Consider the following 19279-nt stretch of genomic DNA (forward strand, 5'->3'; position numbering starts at 1 on the left):
TCCAAGGTCGTTTTACACTCGCACTTTCGTTTGGGCTCGCCGCGCGCGCTACGCGGCATACGCCAAGGACGCTCAAGGCCACTCCCCGCCGCTCCGCTCGCGTGCACCGCACCGGCGGGCGCGTTTGAAACCACGTATAAGTAACGCTAATCGAAAAGATGCGATGGAATGACTCGCTGGCGTGTATCCAAAGTCAATACCAGGCGCCCGAGTGGGGGATATTCCCATTAAACGTCGGAATGCGTCACGATCAAACCGCCCCTCCAATCTTCAAGCGCCGGTGTATATAGCCAATGGTCGCTCGCAGTAGTTGCCTTCTGTGTTTTGGTTGCGTAGCAGACGACGTGCGCCAGCGTTTACTTCTGCTCGCCCTACGAACTTGCAGACGTTCCTAAATGCTATGAAGCTGTGCCTGAAACCCGCCGACGTTCATTGTTGTCCGAAGCACTATAAAGCGAGCCGATCTCGGAGGCAGTTTTATCAAATGCCCTGCTGGACTGCTTGTTACGCCGGTGCCATGGTGTACCTGCTCTGAGACGGCTTTAAGCTGCTTTCAGAAAACGGGCGTCTGCGGAAATTGGTCACTTTAATCGTAATAACTCGAAAACTACTTCGTTGTCGAGCATTTTCTCGGTAATCTGAGTCTGGGAGTTGCGACATTTGATACTCAACCTACTTGAGCTGTCATTTACGTGCGGCATTTGAATTCGTCTGTAAATGTCAATCGTGCAGCATGGCTGACGTATACGAGTCTAATCTTCGACATTTTGGTTCAAGCGCAGCTTTTAAAACATGATTTCGTAAATTCGTTACATGGTTTCGTAACTGGCAGTGTTACATAATCTGTTCGTGTATACAAATAGAGCACAGGCAAGGACGTTATACAAAAACTTTAACCTCCTTAGGCGTTGGCATCATCGCGAGCTCTGCGTCCGCCATGATCTGCAGAGCCTGGCAGGCGGCTGTCTTATCTTACTACTGTCTCGTAGTTTCGCAAGCGAAGAGTCTGTGCTTGTCGCGCGTTATCTTGTACATTGCAGATTAAATATGGGAACAAGCGTGTAAACAGAAGGCAGGCAGAAGTAAATTAAGAACAGCGCAGAAGTGTGTTTACAGTCATCTTGAAGGTTTCTCTTCTGCCAGGTAGGTTTCTCTCGTGACTTTTTTTAATGCGAAGTTTTAACGGTAGACGGCCGCAGGCGCCGTATGTGCAGCGAAAGGTAATGAAGGAGCGAAGGATTGAACGGAGCGAGAAAGGGACGGTGGGAAAAGGCAGCGCCGTATAGGCATCGGCATTTTAGGCCAAGGTGAGGACGCGTCAAACGTATCTTTCATTCTTCTTGCGCGTTTGTTCATATTTTCTTTCGTTATCACGCAACGGCCGCGTTGCCGTGTACTTGCTGTAATCGTCGTATAACGTATGCGACGTAAGCTTCGCGCCCTAATTGCAAGAAGGGCGAGGTTGTGTACCGCCGGTTGGAGACAGGGAGCTAGGTGAGCTTCTGTTTAAAAAGAAAACCGTGCAGCAGACGTCAAGCAGACGGCAGACATACGACCAGCAGACGATAGACAGACAACGCTTATTTTCTAGTATTTTTCCGATATACGGCATGATAGTGTGCTTCGTCTGATCCAGCCTTATCGCAGTGAACTGATAGCTATATAAAGGCGATCTGAAGCAAACCCTGGTTATTAATTGATTGGCCTAACTTGGCCAAACCAACATGAGGCATGCGCCGCAGTGTGGATGGGCATTCGCATTAAATCTAACCAGTTGGCGTTTTCTGAAGCACGCAAACATTAAGCACACCAGTGTCCTTAAACTCCGTCCACACGCGAAAGCGGCTGGCAATCGAGCCGTCGACATTTTCCCGCTTTTGTTTGCCTGTAACACCTTTCCAAGGATGGGAAGCAATTGGAAATGATATCACGAAAGCTCTGCATACATTGAATTTCTAGCGCCTCTCACCTGTGGGTGACACAGCACTACGTGATAAAGAAATATTTTTCTCAGAACGACGGAAAGTTGAGCTAGTTGGTAGGGATTCATCATAAAAAAATGGCGGACGTGCAAACACAGAAGCAGTAGCATAGTATAGAAGAGAGGAGAAAAGCATAAGAAAAAGTAGAATACAAGAGAGAATAGAAGACTTGATAATAGAGGGGAACAGCACAGAAGAAAAGAGAGAAGGGCATAGAAGAGAATAGTACATATGATACGAGAGAATAGTACAGATGATAGAAGAGAATAGTACAGATTGTAGAAGAAAATAGTATAGAAGGCAAGAGAAGAGGATATGAGACATTAGTATAGATGATAGAATAGGCTAGTATAGAGGAGAATAGGACAGAAGAAAGAAGAATAGAAGGCAAGAGAAGTGGATAGATGATATTAGTATAGATGATAGAAGAAACTAGTAGAAATGACAGGAAAATAGTATAGAGGAGGATATGACAGAAAAAAGAATAGAAGACAAGAGAAGGGGATAGAGGATATTCTAGTACAAATGGTAGAAGAGAAGAGCATAGAGAATAGGACAGAAGAAAGAAGAATAGAAGACAAGACAAGAGGATAGAAGATATTAGTACAGATGATCTAAGAGAGTAGTAAGAATGATAGAAGAGATTAGTATAGAGGAGAATAGGGCAGAAGAAAGAAGAATAGAAGACAAGAGAAGAGGACAGAAGAAATTAGTGCATATGATATAAGAGAGTAGTACAAATGATAGAAGAGAATAGCATAGAGGAGAATAGGGCAGAAGAAAGAAGATTAGAAGACAAGAGAAGAGGATAGAAGATATTAGTACAGATGATATAAGAGAGTAGTACAAATGATAGAAGAGAATAGCATAGAGGAGAATAGGGCAGAAGAAAGAAGATTAGAAGACAAGAGAAGAGGATAGAAGATATTAGTACAGATGATATAAGAGAGTAGTAAGAATGATAGAAGAGAATAGTATGCAGGAGAATAGGACAGAAGAAAGAAGATTAGAAGACAAGAGAAGAGGATAGAAGATATTAGTACAGATGATCTAAGAGAGTAGTACAAATGATAGAAGAGAATAGCATAGAGGAGAATAGGGCAGAAGAAAGAAGATTAGAAGACAAGAGAAGAGGATAGAAGATATTAGTACAGATGATATAAGAGAGTAGTAAGAATGATAGAAGAGAATAGTATGCAGGAGAATAGGACAGAAGAAAGAAGATTAGAAGACAAGAGAAGAGGATAGAAGATATTAGTACAGATGATCTAAGAGAGTAGTACAAATGATAGAAGAGATTAGTATAGAGGAGAATAGGGCAGAAGAAAGAAGAATAGAAGACAAGAGAAGAGGACAGAAGAAATTAGTGCAGATGATATAAGAGAGTAGTACAAATGATAGAAGAGAATAGCATAGAGGAGAATAGGGCAGAAGAAAGAAGATTAGAAGACAAGAGAAGAGGATAGAAGATATTAGTACAGATGATATAAGAGAGTAGTAAGAATGATAGAAGAGAATAGTATGCAGGAGAATAGGACAGAAGAAAGAAGAATAGAAGACAAGAGAAGAGGATAGAAGATATTAGTACAGATGATCTAAGAGAGTAGTACAAATGATAGAAGAGATTAGTATAGAGGAGAATAGGGCAGAAGAAAGAAGAATAGAAGACAAGAGAAGAGGACAGAAGAAATTAGTGCAGATGATATAAGAGAGTAGTACAAATGATAGAAGAGAATAGCATAGAGGAGAATAGGACAGAAGAAAGAAGAACAGAAGACAAGATAAGAGGATAGAAGATATTAGTACAGATGATATAAGAGAGTAGTATGAATGATAGAAGAGAATAGCATAGAGGAGAATAGCACAAAAGAAAGAAGAATAGAAGACAAGAGAAGAGGATTGAGGATATTAGTACAGATGATATAAGAGAGTAGTACGAATGATAGAAGAGAATAGCATAGAGGAGAATAGGACAGAAGAAAGAAGAATAGAAGACAAGAGGATAGAAGATATTAGTACAGATGATATAAGAGAGTAGTACGAATGATAGAAGATAATAGCATAGAGGAGAATAGGACAGAAGAAAGAAGAATAGAAGACAAGAGGATAGAAGATATTAGTACAGATGATATAAGAGAGTAGTACGAATGATAGAAGAGAATAGTATACAGGAGAATAGGACAGAAGAAAGAAGAATAGAAGACAAGAGGATAGAAGATTTTAGTACAGATGATATAAGAGAGTAGTACGAATGATAGAAGAGAATAGCATATAGGAGAATAGGACAGAATAAAGAAGAATAGAAGACAAGAGAAGAGGATAAAAGATATTAGTACAGATGATATAAGAGAGTAGTACGAATGATAGAAGAGAATAGCATAGAGGAGAATAGGGCAGAAGAAAGAAGATTAGAAGACAAGAGGATAGAAGATATTAGTACAGATGATATAAGAGAGTAGTACGAATGATAGAAGATAATAGCATATAGGAGAATAGGACAGAATAAAGAAGAATAGAAGACAAGAGAAGAGGATAAAAGATATTAGTACAGATGATATAAGAGAGTAGTACGAATGATAGAAGATAATAGCATATAGGAGAATAGGACAGAATAAAGAAGAATAGAAGACAAGAGGATAGAAGATATTAGTACAGATGATATAAGAGAGTAGTACGAATGATAGAAGATAATAGCATATAGGAGAATAGGACAGAATAAAGAAGAATAGAAGACAAGAGAAGAGGATAAAAGATATTAGTACAGATGATATAAGAGAGTAGTACGAATGATAGAAGATAATAGCATATAGGAGAATAGGACAGAATAAAGAAGAATAGAAGACAAGAGGATAGAAGATTTTAGTACAGATGATATAAGAGAGTAGTACGAATGATAGAAGAGAATAGCATATAGGAGAATAGGACAGAATAAAGAAGAATAGAAGACAAGAGAAGAGGATAGAAGATATTAGTACAGATGATATAAGAGAGTAGTACGAATGATAGAAGATAATAGCATATAGGAGAATAGGACAGAATAAAGAAGAATAGAAGACAAGAGGATAGAAGATATTAGTACAGATGATATAAGAGAGTAGTACGAATGATAGAAGATAATAGCATATAGGAGAATAGGACAGAATAAAGAAGAATAGAAGACAAGAGAAGAGGATAAAAGATATTAGTACAGATGATATAAGAGAGTAGTACGAATGATAGAAGAGAATAGTATACAGGAGAATAGGACAGAAGAAAGAAGAATAGAAGACAAGAGGATAGAAGATATTAGTACAGATGATATAAGAGAGTAGTACGAATGATAGAAGAGAATAGCATAGAGGAGAATAGGACAGAAGAAAGAAGAATAGAAGACAAGAGGATAGAAGATATTAGTACAGATGATATAAGAGAGTAGTACGAATGATAGAAGATAATAGCATATAGGAGAATAGGACAGAATAAAGAAGAATAGAAGACAAGAGAAGAGGATAAAAGATATTAGTACAGATGATATAAGAGAGTAGTACGAATGATAGAAGAGAATAGTATACAGGAGAATAGGACAGAAGAAAGAAGAATAGAAGACAAGAGGATAGAAGATTTTAGTACAGATGATATAAGAGAGTAGTACGAATGATAGAAGAGAATAGCATATAGGAGAATAGGACAGAATAAAGAAGAATAGAAGACAAGAGAAGAGGATAGAAGATATTAGTACAGATGATATAATAAACTAGTACAAATGACAGAGGAGATTAGTATAGAGGAGAATATGACAGAAAAAAGAATAGAAGACAAGAGAAGATGATAGAGGATATTCTAATACAAATTATAGAAGATAATAGTATCGAGGAGAATAAGACAGAAAAAGATATAGAAGAGAAGAGAAGATGATAGACGATATTAGTACAGATGATAGAAAAGACTAGTACAAATCATAGAAGAGAATAGCATAGAGGAGAATAGGACAGAAGAGAGTGAAACAGAAGACAAGAGAAGCGGAAGAAGGTATTAGTACAGATGGTAGAATAAACTAGTAGAAAGGGGAATAGGACTGAAGAAAGAAGAATAGAAGACAAGAGAGAGGATATATGAGAATAATATGGGGTTAGAAAATGAGGATGTAATAGAGAATAGAACGGTAAAATAGAGAACAGAATAGGATGCAAGATCTGAGAAGAACATAGAAGTTAACAGAATATTACAGAAGACAAGAGAAGAGGATAGAAGAGAGAAGACATGAGAAGAGGACAGAAGATGATAGAAAACAGGAGAACAGAATAGAACAGAAGAGGCATTTGTGTGGTCTTATTCTCTTCTCTTGCATCTGTGTTGGCACGTCTTTCGTTCTTTTGTTTTTCTCGAACGAAAAAAGTTCTTAAGAAGTAATGTGCGAGCTCTCTTTGATTTATCTTTTGCCCTGGTGCACAGGAATCACCATCGGGCACCGTGAATAAGTTGCTCTCAGTGAAGCACTGCGAAATATTTATCTCAACTGAGTGATGTTGATAAGCTCGGGCTTTCGGAACGAAATGCCTGACATATCCAAAACAAACTTGGCATAGCTTTCTTTCTTGCACTGTAGTGGAAACGGAGCAATTTAGTCAAGACAGTGTCACGAAACGAGCCAAAACGACTGCCTGCCGTCCAACACGTGCTTGTTCACTCTAGAAAGACGCCAACCGCTGCCACAACTTAGCGAAACGCAAAACACACACATTGATCAAGGCAGATGAAACTTGACGCCAGGCGATTGCATGGGCACGACCGGCCAATACACTATAGTTGCCGAAGGAGGCCTCGGTTATGCCAATGCAATCCATGGCAGCAGCATTCGATCACTTACGCAATCGCAACCTCCCCTTGCCAGCTTCTCCACCCCCTTCCCCTTTAGACTTTATAACTTGCTGCGGTTCTCGAGAAATCCAAAGTGTTGTCGTGCGCCAAAAAGGAAAACGTAATCTGCGCTCACAATCGGCCTTTTCTCCGCGCCCGTAATACGTCGATCGGAGCCACCGTATCGGCGATTACAGCACGCATAGCTCTCAGGACTGAGCTGAGTGTGATAAGGCGATTAGAAAAGCAAAAATATCGACAACGGAACAGCCGTTCGCGTTCTCTTTTCGTTGCCCGTGAAGTGTCGATCGCTTTCGTGTGTATTTGAAAAAAAGAATTTCGATGTCAAGGCAAACGTGCCTCGGAGAACGCCTCGTGTGCCAGTCGTCTGCTATACTGGGCTCTATGTTGCAGACGACAAGTCAAGTCTCGCTCGCTAGCGAAAATAACGGGAGCATGACGTCGCATTTACGAATACTCGTTTTAGCCGAAGGTCGTCGTCTGCTACTGTGTGAAAGAACGCAGACGACTTTAACTGCAGAGGTTTCGCAGGCCGCCATCTTGGACTATGCATGACGTTTAGATCTGCGCGATAAGCTTTGACGCCCTCACTGGGTAGATAAATCGGTCGGTTCATTGTAAACTTATGCAACGATGAGGTATTTTAGAGACAAGTTACCTTATGGCTTGCGTCTAGCAAGAACGAAAGCGTGTCATGATTGAATGGTTCAACTGGTTGGGATGCGTATTGTGAGCGTATTGCAAAGACTCCGTAACAATATACACATGAATCACATGCATCAATTTTACTTCAGGTCCTCCTTCTCTTCGAACACTTATCCACTGAGACACGTATCATGATGGGTTTGCATTAAACGTCAGACTTCTTTACGAAAAACTTCAACAACGCAAACGAATCGCAAACCAAGACGTAGCACTACGGCAACTGAAGCTTTTGATGTCATTGAACGTACCAGCGTGGCAAATTAATGTGAAGTCTTAACCCTCCTAATTTTTTAAAATATTGTTGTTGTTAATGCTGAGAATTTTCACGTGGTATGCTTTCTTCAATCCATATTTCTTCTTAATTTTTAAAGCTTTAACAATGTACATTTCTCTGATCTGGCTGCCCAATTTACCCTCGGAATGACGCCTTCACATGTGTTTAAAAGTTATTCTTAACATTAGTTGTCTTTTTTAGAGATATTAAATGAATATTAAGTTACCCACTTTTTGCCAGTGTGGGTGCATGCTATGGTTTATATGAACATCATCATCATACCGACCATCATCAGCAGCACCACGACCAACACCACCATCAGCCGCACCCAATATTCTTGGTAAAACGTTTTGCAACGCGAGGCGCTGGGAAGCGTTCAAGTTATTAGTGGATGATAGTTGATGACATAAAATGAATTAGCATGCGGAAAAACAACCAGATGGCAGATTGAACGGAAAACGTGTACACCCTGCCCATCAGCGCGAATGACAAAACAATCGCGCGTAATGTCTTTCGACATTAAACATCATATCGTTACAACAGACGACAGCAATCAGAGGAGCATTAGCAGAAGGCCTCGTGAAATGGACGGATGAGACAGCGAAAAAAAAAGAGACATGTTGATCGCAGAGTGCCGTATGATTTATGTCGATAAGTTCGCGTGAAAAGGTCACTGGGACGCAATAACATGCGCTTAAATTTGTCACGCTTAAACTGAATAGCTCCCGACACGGTGGTATTGTGGTTATGGTGCTGGACTGCCGACCCGAAGGTCGCGGTATCGAATCCCGACCGCGGCGGCCGCATTTTCGATGTAGGCGAGAATGCTTGAAGCCCGTGTACTTAGGTTTAGGTGCACGTTAAAGAACACTAGATGGTCAAAACTTTCGGAGCCCTCCACTACGGCGTGCGTCGTAATAATATCGTGAAAAGTAATCCAGATATATATACACTACGCTGCGCCCCTACGGTAACTATAACATAATGATAATATTTATTCTGTAGTTATTTGGAAGTTGAGAAATTACACTCATCTTCGAAGTTTGCAAGGAACTCAGTTTTAAAATAAAGGAACGTACCATGTATTTTACTAAAACATTAGTGGAAACATACGGCGCAAAAGGGGTCACCGCGTCAACTTGGCCAATACCGTCGACGCTTATAACTTTTTTTCAGCGAGAACATTTGAAACAATTCGGCTGAGAAGTACCGATAGTAGGCGATCTTTCAATTCGCAAATTGAACAAGGGCGTCTCAGATCTAAAATAGTAAAGTCACATTTCCAAAATACTCTTAAAAGTTGTAATTGTGAAGTCCACAGCTGAAACTCTTCGAGTTATATTAGCGATGTATTCGCGCATCCACGAGTGGTACCGAAACTGACATTTCTGAGGTTTTGACAGAAAAGCTTCGACTAACTTCGCGAAGTGGGCACTTAATATTTAGGTATGTTGGCTACACGCAAAAAAAAAAAACTAAAAAAACTGGAATTTTCTCCGAGTCCTTAACCACCGGTGAAATACCATAACGTCATCATTTCCCTGTAATTAGAAAAAAAAACATATAATCGCAAAATTCAGAAACGCAGGCACATGGTCCGCGTCAAGTCTAACGAACTTCAACTGCTTATGTGGAACTCAGGCAAAATTAACATGGTTATCGTTATTAAGCCGAAGATAATGTCAAGCTTATGATAACGGCGATGATAATAACGTGCGGCGAATACATAACATAACAGTAATAACAATCGCAACAACCTTCAACATGCGAATGGAGCGCTATGGTGTCATTAAAGTTTCCCAGACAACGCAATCATTGCACCTTGATAAGCAAGGAGGCAAGCCGCTAAGCCTAAAGTGGGTAATAATAGTTTCTGTCACGTGATCTCACTGAAGAAAGATGGAAAGCTATGACAGTGTGGCTATGTTGGAATGATCGAGAAAGAAAAGAAGTGTTAATAAATACAACGAAGTCACTGAGTAAAACAGGACCAGCGGCGGCGCATTCGGGATTTCGAAGGTCATTCAACTGGGAAGCGGCTCTGACGTCACGGCAACTCGCCGGCGCTACCACGTGGTCAGGAAAGCGAAACGAACGCCCTCCCCTTTGCCGCAGCTGCGATAATTTTTTTTTTCGCACGGTAGGCTTCGAAATGATGTCAAGCGTAATGGGATGTTGTCAGGGTCGCAAGTGTCGGTGCAATTCAGTGCTACACGAGTTTTTTCAGGAACAGGTTGTGATCATAATAACACCTTGCGTTTAAAACGTTGTAAAAATTCAGGGAGAAAAACAGAACTGGGCATTATACGTTGACGGAAATGTTCGCTGCGCCAGGCTGTTACACTTAGTTTGGTAACGGTTGAGAAGTGAAAATGCCAGCGAGGCAACGCGGCTCGTACAAGCTGGTCAAGACGCACATTGATCTATCGGCTTCCTCTGTTAGCGCTGTTTATGATCTTGCGTATTCATGCATTAACCGACGCATTTCAATGAACGCCATCTGAAATTTACTCAATCTATATGCATTTCATTCTATTGAAATTGAAAGAAAAAAAAACTGGTTAGCGATTTCTCGTGTTGAAGTATTGTCGCGAAATTATCGTCTGTCTGTAAAGTTTCGGAATGTACGTGCACCAATCGCTAGCAGTATTGCCTTGTGCGCAACGAAGTAATTTTGGATTTGACCCGCAAAATGCATTTGAAAAAAAAAATTCCGTTGCGTAAGAGTGAGCGTTGCAAATCCAGCGCGTGGAATCGAACTCACCTTAAATGAGAAGAATCGATGACTGTTTGAAGAACGGCGACACAGAAGAAAAAAAAAAGTAGTACCGGTGTTCAAATCCTCAGAGAAACACCACGATGGAGATATATATTGCCACGAAGACTAGGTGCTGTCGGTTCTGTTCTCCGGTCCCTAGCACTTCACATGTTTGACGAGCACCACAGACAACAAACACACTTCTCGAAGTCCCTTAAGTTTCTACGCCTGCACTCAACCGTTAACATCGAAGTGTTCACTTTCGAAACGGTACCTTAAGTACATCTCTTCACCGAACGTCACGCGGCACAGCTATTCGTTTTCCTGACGCTGGAACAACCACAAGCGGGATCACTCTCCACGGAAGATTCTCGAAGCAAGCATTCTGGGTGCAGACGGACGATTTGACCGCAGCCGACGAACTTCCTTTAAGTCCAGGCACATGCGAAGTAAGCGTCGTTTGCTGCACAAAGTACGTTTTTTTTTTTTTTCGCTCCTTTAAACCAAAGTGGTCGTTCAGATGAAACACGTTGCGGCGTTGAGAAGATTGCGGACGATCACAGGTTGGAAGCGCACGCTGCTAGCAGACGACGCACACACACACCGGCGTTGCAGCAGACGACACGCGCTCGCCGCCTAGCAGACGGACACACAGTTTTTAGCAGACGACGGAAAATTAGCACGAGAATTCACTATAGTGCTTCAGAGATGACGACGGGTTTTCGCGGGAAGTGGAGGGCGGTACCCGATTGAATGGAAGACGTTCACGTAAACCACGATCACGGGTTGCGAACGCCGGGCGCCATCGAAGAAGCGGTGAGGCGCGCGGCCGATCTTTTTCTGGCAGCAGCCGGGGCCGTTTCGCGAGCAGCAGGCACCCAAAGAGAGCGAGAGCTCACTCGGGGGGCGCGTGTGTGTGCGTGCTCCATGACCCAGTTTCGGGGGTGGCGGGGAGAAGGGAAGCAGGTCAGGGGAACCGGCGCTCGGCACCCCCACCCCCCTCCGCTCGCAAGCGGGCCAAGGCCCTCGCTCGTTGGTGTGTTGCCGCTGGCGGCAGCACACAACGCCGCCGCTGCGCGCTCCTCCGCGGCGCGCGAGGGAAAGAGAACGCCGAGAAGGGCTCGGCAAGTGAAAGCTTTTTTGCTTCGTAGAGGTCACTGGTCGACGGCGCTTCGCGCAGCTTTGCGCCGCGGGTCTGAAGCGTGGTGGTAGTTGGTGGTGCGGACCGTTGTTGCCGCCGCTGTACGCACACCCTCCTCGCACATCGCGATCGCGAGCAGACGATGACGCCGCCCCGGCGGCGTCGTCGTCATCGTCTGCTTGTTTCGTTGTTACTTTTTTGTTCCTGTTTACCGCGGAAACAAGGGGGGCTGGGAAGAAGATTCCCGCTGCTTGTATTTGTTTCCGATAGCTCGTCCTCGACCCATAAGGATGGTGACCTGTTTCGCACCGATCTTAAGGAAGGGCGGTGCAGGCCCCTGATGAACCGGAAGTGGCTTGCTCGCCTTTTGATCTGGTTCCTCGCGTTGGACCTGTTTTCTTGTCGCTGTCGTCCACTTCCGGTGGCAGAACACGTGCGCATTGTCGTGTGACGACTGTGATGCTAATAGACGTTTACTGGACGTCTCAGTGTCTTCATTTTCTAAACTTCTTGTAGACATCTATATACCGGACTGCCATCCAACCCGTTTCTTCATTTATTTGTCTATTAAGCGCACGTACGCCTTGAGCTGATATTGGGTTGATCTGTCGTTTCGGACCTGTGTTCTGAGCGGTTGCTGCTGCTCGTCCGCGCTTCCGACTACAAGCAGACGAACACGGGCGCATAGTTGCGCGGCTACTGTGTTGCTAACAGACGTCTAATGGACGTCTGTTCCGTCAGGCGTATCTTAGACGTCTGCTAGACGTCTACACCTTGGGATGGTATCTATAATATATGTAGCCTTCGTTTGTTACACGGACGTCCAGTGACAGAGCGATGACGCACACCACACATATAATAAGCGTCTATTAGGCATGTGCGTCTAATAAGCGCTCATGAGAGGTTCGAGGTCAAGATTTGTCGTACGCACAAAGGAAAACGAAGTTAACCGCCTCATAGAGTTTTTATGACGTTTTACTTATGAAATAAAAGTACGCTAAGGTCCAAAATATAATTACATCGGTTTTGTGCAGTATTCTTCTAAAACATCATTTTCACTTGTCTGGCATTGATTACTCGGAAAATGTATATGCGATAAAGTTCGTGCGCGTCGCTGTGACGTAGTTGATTTCACTGTAACTTCCCGAAGAATTTCCCTGCCGTTATCGCGGCATTTCTGTTACCGCGTCGTCATAATGCAGAGTTATAGTCCCCGCCCAAATATACATTAACACACATTTTCTTGTAAGTTAGGCAAGATATCTCGCACTCAGTATTTGGACTATGAAACCTCATCCGGTATTTCTTCTTTGGTGTGCATCTTAGTAGCATAAGAAGAAACTTGAAATTTAAACGCGCAGTCCGAAACAGCGAAACCGAAGAACCACGAGTAACTGTCAGTTGCCACTTTATGAACAGCTCAAGACTTGAGATTACCTGAAGAAAAAAAAGAAAAAGATTGTCAAACAAGGCAATGAAGCGGCGATTGCTTTCATTTACCTCTTTTTTTATCGCTTTAAGCCCGTCACTATATCGATAAAGAAGAGATGCGCCTTATATTGACACAAACGCCGCGGAGCTGTTTTTTCCGCTCTTCCCAGGAGTCCCTTCGGGATCAGTCGATGACCTAGATTCGGGGAGAAAGTTCAGTGTGTCAATTCATGCCTGCGTCATCATTACTGGCCTTCTCTCTTTTCTTTTTTTCGTCTGTTTCCGCCTCCCTCCGATTTTCGTCTGCTAGCTCGTTATCTCACTCTCTCGTGAATGCCCGCATCGGAAGCAGACGACGCGCAACGTTTTCGCATTTCCCAACGCTGATAACCGCGTACAAAAAACAGACGATATAACGCTTAAGGCCAGGTTATGCTTTGAGGTGGAAGGGAGGTTCCTTATCTCATACGGGGATTTCCTGTCTCTCCACTGTTTACTTCACTGGTTTTGGAGGGTGGACTACTTTTGGCTTCGCCGGAGAGATGATAAGCGCTGCGGTGTGCCATGATTGCTTATCGTGGCGTGCCAAAGGATGTCTGACACGATTTTTTAGCAATCCGGTGTTCTACGTTCGTTGGGCAGTTCCTCCTCCCTTATTAGAGTATCGGGGAGATAAACGAAACGAGGGCTGAGTTTTAGAGAAACGCCCCAAGCTTCTCTGATTGACAGGTATAAGGATTGTGAGGAAGGTTTCCATTGGCATTCCGGGCCGCCTCTCAATATTCTCGATAAGTTATGCGGTGATTCTGGAACATCGAGTTCAGTTAGGGTATCGCTCCAATTAACACGTAATTACGAGTGTCAGTTTCACTAAAGCGCAACCTAAAGGGACACTACAATGAAGCACGAAATCAATTTATACCAATAAATTATTGTTCGCGAACAATCAAACAATCTCTTATGATGGCACGAAACTGTAATGCAATTGGACGCCTCGCGTCTCTCGTTACGGACTGATTCTACTATTTTGCTACATTTATCATTAATGAGGCGATTATAAACTCTTTCATTTTACTGCTCGTAAGTTTTGAAGCTTACTTCGCTTTGCTTGTTACACAGCTGCAATGAAATGTTGAACAGTATTACGACAGTCATATTTCCTTTTTTTTTCGTTCTTTTTTTGGATCGTTATCCTTCAAACATGTGGTAGCCACACAGCATGTTCTCGTTATGAATGTCAATGCGATTGACCAGGCTAATGACTCCCACGTATCATTAACATTGGCTTATCTCTCTTTCGCTATGCATGAATGGATGAACAGTCGTACGAACAAAATGGTATGTGACCGATCGATCAGACCACTGATCAATTGTCGACTGGAATGACTGCCAAAGTTATTCATTCCTGCACCGACGTACGCTTTGATTTATTGGTAACCCATGCCCGGGGATGATTTTCAATACGATATTGTCACAAGTTACGTTATACCCATATTTACAGCCAATCATTGATCGCTTGGGTAAGTTCGCCGGCAAATGTTTCTTTTTCCAGTGAAGGCCGCTTTGCTGCCGAGCTGTCCAGAACTTTATTAATAATTGTTGGGGTTTTACGTCCCAAAACAACGATATGATTATGAGAGACCCCGTATTGGAGGGCTCAGGAAATTTCGACCACGTGGGGTTCTTTAACGCGCAACTAATCTAAGCGCACCGGCCTCTAGTATTTTGTAGAAATGTCCGGAACCTCCGTTCTAGCGCACCTTGACAATAGAGAAATGTTTGTTGAAACTATTCTTGCATGTCGTCGACAGAAGACATCGCAGCTAAAGGCGACAGAACTACTGGTGAGGTTTTTAAGAAAAGCGGACTTGGACAAGCGGCTGTGACATTGATGTCGCGCGGTAGAGTGACGGACTGGGACTGACTGTATGTGTGCTGTGTTATGCGCTTTCTTTCTTTCTTTCTTTCTTTCTTTCTTTCTTTCTTTCTTTCTTTCTTTCTTTCTTTCTTTCTTTCTTTCTTTCTTTCTTTCTTTCTTTCTTTCTTTCTTTCTTTCTTTCTTTCTTTCTTTCTTTCTTTCCTTGCTCTTTAGGTCCCCCCCCCCATCCTGTTCCCATGTGTAGGGTAGCAAACCGTTTGTCCTAAACTGGTTAACGTACCTGCCTTTCCTTCTCTACTATTCCTTCTCTCTCTCTTAAGCTTTGAATTCATTTCATTATATATGTTAAGAAACGCACAGTACGTAAAACTGATTAGACCCATAGAGGCACAAGCTCGTCCTTCCATTGAAATGCCTAAAGGGGTAGGAGTCGGAGTATGGCCTTCATTTTTTTTTTTTTTTTTGTAGTGTCCGCAGCAGACAAACGTGGGCCTTTCGGAAGGCGTTGGCGCCGCTTCTCGATCGACAGGTCTAAACTGGAACACTGACGCGTTTCTCGCGTACTTCTCATATGCGCGCTTTCTCGCGAAAGACGTGAGTCAGCGTGGGCAGCGAGGCGATCGTCTGCTATACATACGATGACGTGCGTGGGCAGGCTGGACAGCAGACGACATGAGTGCGGTTTTCCATTCTGGGTGGGCGCATTTTGTTTCCGCCTGGCAGGATAAGGTTGTAGCCGAAGCCGAAGTCAAGTTTACATCCACAAGTGGTGACTTGGATAAGTTTGCTGCCAGATTTGTTTAGTAGGCCGTATCTCCCACCTATTTATAGAGCCATAGGAGTAGCCGGCGCTACATTTGTGCGCCAACATCTCCTTCTATTGTATGAATAATAAATTTTAAAAAAACTGACAGTACTTCTCATGAAGTCATATTATCCATGTTTTTTTGTTTTTTTATCCTGTTTTGGGTGGCCGCATTTCTTAAAGGGCGTTTGTGGTTGGCAGCTGTGAATGTAGCTAAGTGAAGCGCAATTTAAGCCTAAAAAAGTGTGAATAACATTTCACTCTTACTTGTTTCTTTCGGAACGAACAATGCATTGCACTACATCCAGCGTTTCGGTAGGGTGAAACGTGTAATAGGGATTGGGTTCAGGAAGTGACGCTTATCTCAGCAGCCCGTGGGAGCACGACGCAACGATTCCTTGAAAAGTAACTCGGCTCCTTCACTCTGAAGGTACCCTCTTTATTTTTTCTTCTTTTTTTTTTGTTTAAGTGCGGTGTACAGTAACTGTCGACCATGTCGGAGCCTATACATGTGCTGAGTTTTCAGACTGCGGAGAACATAGTTGTCCTTGCCTTTTTTGTTTTTTTGCTTTTTTTTATAGTGTGGCGTACATAAGTGTCGTCTGCTACCCGTGTCCTGCATGCCGCAGCCTGTAGCCTATGCTATGCTGAGTTTTCATACCGCGGCGAAGATTGTTGTCTGTCACCCTTTTCGCGCACCTCGCGTAACTTCCCGCATGCCTATACCCGTTCATGTGTGGGAGTGACCGATCTTCATGCATAGCAGACGATAGCCCGAACTGAGGTCACGCGTGCAGACGGCAACCGGCAACCGTGAGCAGACGGCAACCGTGAGCAGACGGTATCCCGAGCAGACGAAGTAGCGTCTGCTCGCTCGCGTTTCTTTGCTGCTGCCGATCGGTTGCTAAAAAGTGAGAGTGGGCCCCGGGGCTGCTGATATTGGCTGGGCGAAGGTAGTGGGGGGGAGTCGAAGGTGTCCCTCGGAACGGTGCGCCGGGTGAAAGCTGTCCTCGGCCCGGCGCTGCAGAAGTCACCTTGCCTGCAGTAAACAACACACACCGAGCGCTGCTCGCTTGCCGCTTGCAGCCACAGAAAATGGGGTCATACGTCGTAGTCGGAGCCGCGCTGCCGCTGTCTCTCTTGCCCCTCCTCTCCTCTTCTCTTCGACTCTTCGGACGGTGGCTGCTGTGCCTTTTTTTGTTTTGTTTGTTCTTCGTGCCCAGCTTTATATGAACACACACGCATACATACACACGCCTTAAGATTGGGCTGAGCTGCTCGCGAGACCTTTATCACACCTGCATCCCGGCACCCGATGACGCAAGCCGTGTCCCCGAAGGGATAGGTGCATACTTGGCAGTGGTGCGGCTCGTTTTAGGGAGTGTGGGCGTGGTCACGTACACCGTTCACGTACTACGTCGGGATTGTGAAGCTTTCACTCCATCCTGTGCCGAAGCAGTCAAATGCAGGGCAGCGTGATGCAGCTCGGTCTGGGAAGTGATGAACACGTTGTTGTTGCACGCCTCGACGACCATGCCTCTTTCCTAGCGATCAATCTTGGAATGCCGGAACGTACGAGCTTCACGCCAGAAAGAGGCGAAGGCCTTGGTGAAATCGTTGCTGTGGTTTTCGTATTAGTGCTCGTTTATCACGCTTGCGTGGCCGGGATATATAAAAGTTGCCTCCATAAAAATCAATTTGTTAGTCCAGCGTCGTCCCGTACGTTTCTGTTGGTTCATGGGCTAGCGTGTTTGTCTGCTGGAACGTTCACACCGTCATCATTTGGCCGCTTTTCGCCTGGCGGGACCCGCCAATATTATATGAAAGTACATTTTTATTTGATTGATTGATTGATTGATTGATTGATTGATTGATTGATGATTGATTGATTGATTGATTGATTGATTGATTGATTGATTGATTGATTGATTGATTGATCATGCACCAAGTGGCCCAGCAAGCCACCCTACTCACGCTGTTGCGATAAATGACGCCTTGTTGCGTCAGTCTCGCTTTCAGGGCTTTCCGATGTTAAATATACGTTCACGTGGCTCCTACAAGTGCGTCTTCACTGATTTCTTTCGCTCATTTAGATAATTTTGATAGTTGGCTCCATACTACTAAAATAAGAAATAATTAGAAAGTTAATCAGTGAAACCTAGGTAATTATGCACAATATTGTGTAAACTATTTATTATCACAGGCCGCCAATTGTGATAACACTGTTGACAATTCATAAGTTGCGGTCCTGAAGCAGACAAAGTCGTCTAGTCGAAACATTGGCTTCAGCGACGTTTCGTTTTCAACGTTTTTTCATCACGATAATTTACGTGAGCCTAAATTAAAATTGTTTTTGCATCTAATGGAGAAAAAATAAAGATAATGGAAGCACTCGTTATGTAGATGATGCTTTCGTGGTGAACGCCGTTTGTAACCGGTGCACTTTCGATGATGCCTTTCAGTCCGCGAAATTTTGGGACGCGACCTTTTCCGCATCACAGGCGGGCGATGATACGTACGCTGGTGGTTGAGCATTGCGGAGAAGCCCGCTTCAACTTTTCGGAGGTGGGCAGGAAAGCTGAATACGTTACGGCATTTTTTTTTTGTTTTGCGCTTCCTTTCTCTCTTTTGACTCGTCGTTGTCTTTCTCGCGTGCGTGTTCTCAGTATAAGTTACCCGCCACAGTGGTCTAGTGGTTATGGGGCTCGGCTACTGACCCGAAGGTCGTGGGATAAACTCCCGGCCGTAGCAGCCGCATTTCGATGAAGAAATGTGGATGAGCCAGGAGTCTTTTTTCGGTTAGGGTTTGTATGTGTGCGTGTACCCACGCAATGTTGCAGAATTTCGGGGAGGGGTTAGAACCCCCCAACCCCTCCTGGCTACGCTAGTGCGGGTGCGGGGTAACATGTTATTCAAGCTGCCCCCTAGCTCCAATCTTCTCTGTTGTCCAGGCGCTTGCGGTCAGTGGCGTAGCCAGGGGGGGGGGGCACCCCCCCCCCCCCCAATTTTTTTGCCATGAAATACAGAGCTCAAAATGACACTCGATAACATTTGCTTGCCCGACCCCCACTTCAGATCAAGGAGGTGCCCCCCCCCCCCCCTTCGAAAAAAAATTCTGGCTACACCCCTGCTTGCGGTGACTAAATTTCGTGACTGCAGCTCGCTAGCTGAGGTGAGCTTGAGACCCCTGGTCTATGCAGTATTCGGTAAGGAAGTTAGGGTTGCCGTGGTGCGAATAGGACCAGGCCGACCGAGATATCCCTGCCCTTAAGTGCTTCGCATGTCTAAACAAATCACGTATAGATATGCGCCTTGGGCCATTACGAAGGCGTCTCGGGCCGAGTCATTTTCACGCCTCCACGGCGGTGCAATTATGCGGCGCTTTTTACACTCGCAAAAAGAAAAGCTGTGCGCGCGCGCGCCTATAGCTGCAAAGGCTTTTTAACC

The 19279-nt window shown here is 44.0% G+C and overlaps 1 protein-coding gene across 1 annotated transcript in view; it reads right to left on the reverse strand.

Annotated features, from left to right (window-relative positions):
• LOC119404884 (alpha-protein kinase 1) overlaps positions 1-11045 on the reverse strand; it is a 43755-nt gene extending 32710 nt beyond the window's left edge. Inside the window, exon 1 of the mRNA XM_049419111.1 lies at positions 10583-11045. The gene's annotated coding sequence lies outside the window, so the exon portion shown is untranslated. The remainder of the gene's footprint in view (positions 1-10582) is intronic.
• Positions 11046-19279: the final 8234 nt, after the last annotated feature.

The sequence above is a fragment of the Rhipicephalus sanguineus genome, chromosome 9 (genome assembly GCF_013339695.2).
Source record: "Rhipicephalus sanguineus isolate Rsan-2018 chromosome 9, BIME_Rsan_1.4, whole genome shotgun sequence".
In the NCBI taxonomy this organism is placed as follows: Eukaryota; Metazoa; Arthropoda; class Arachnida; order Ixodida; family Ixodidae; genus Rhipicephalus; species Rhipicephalus sanguineus.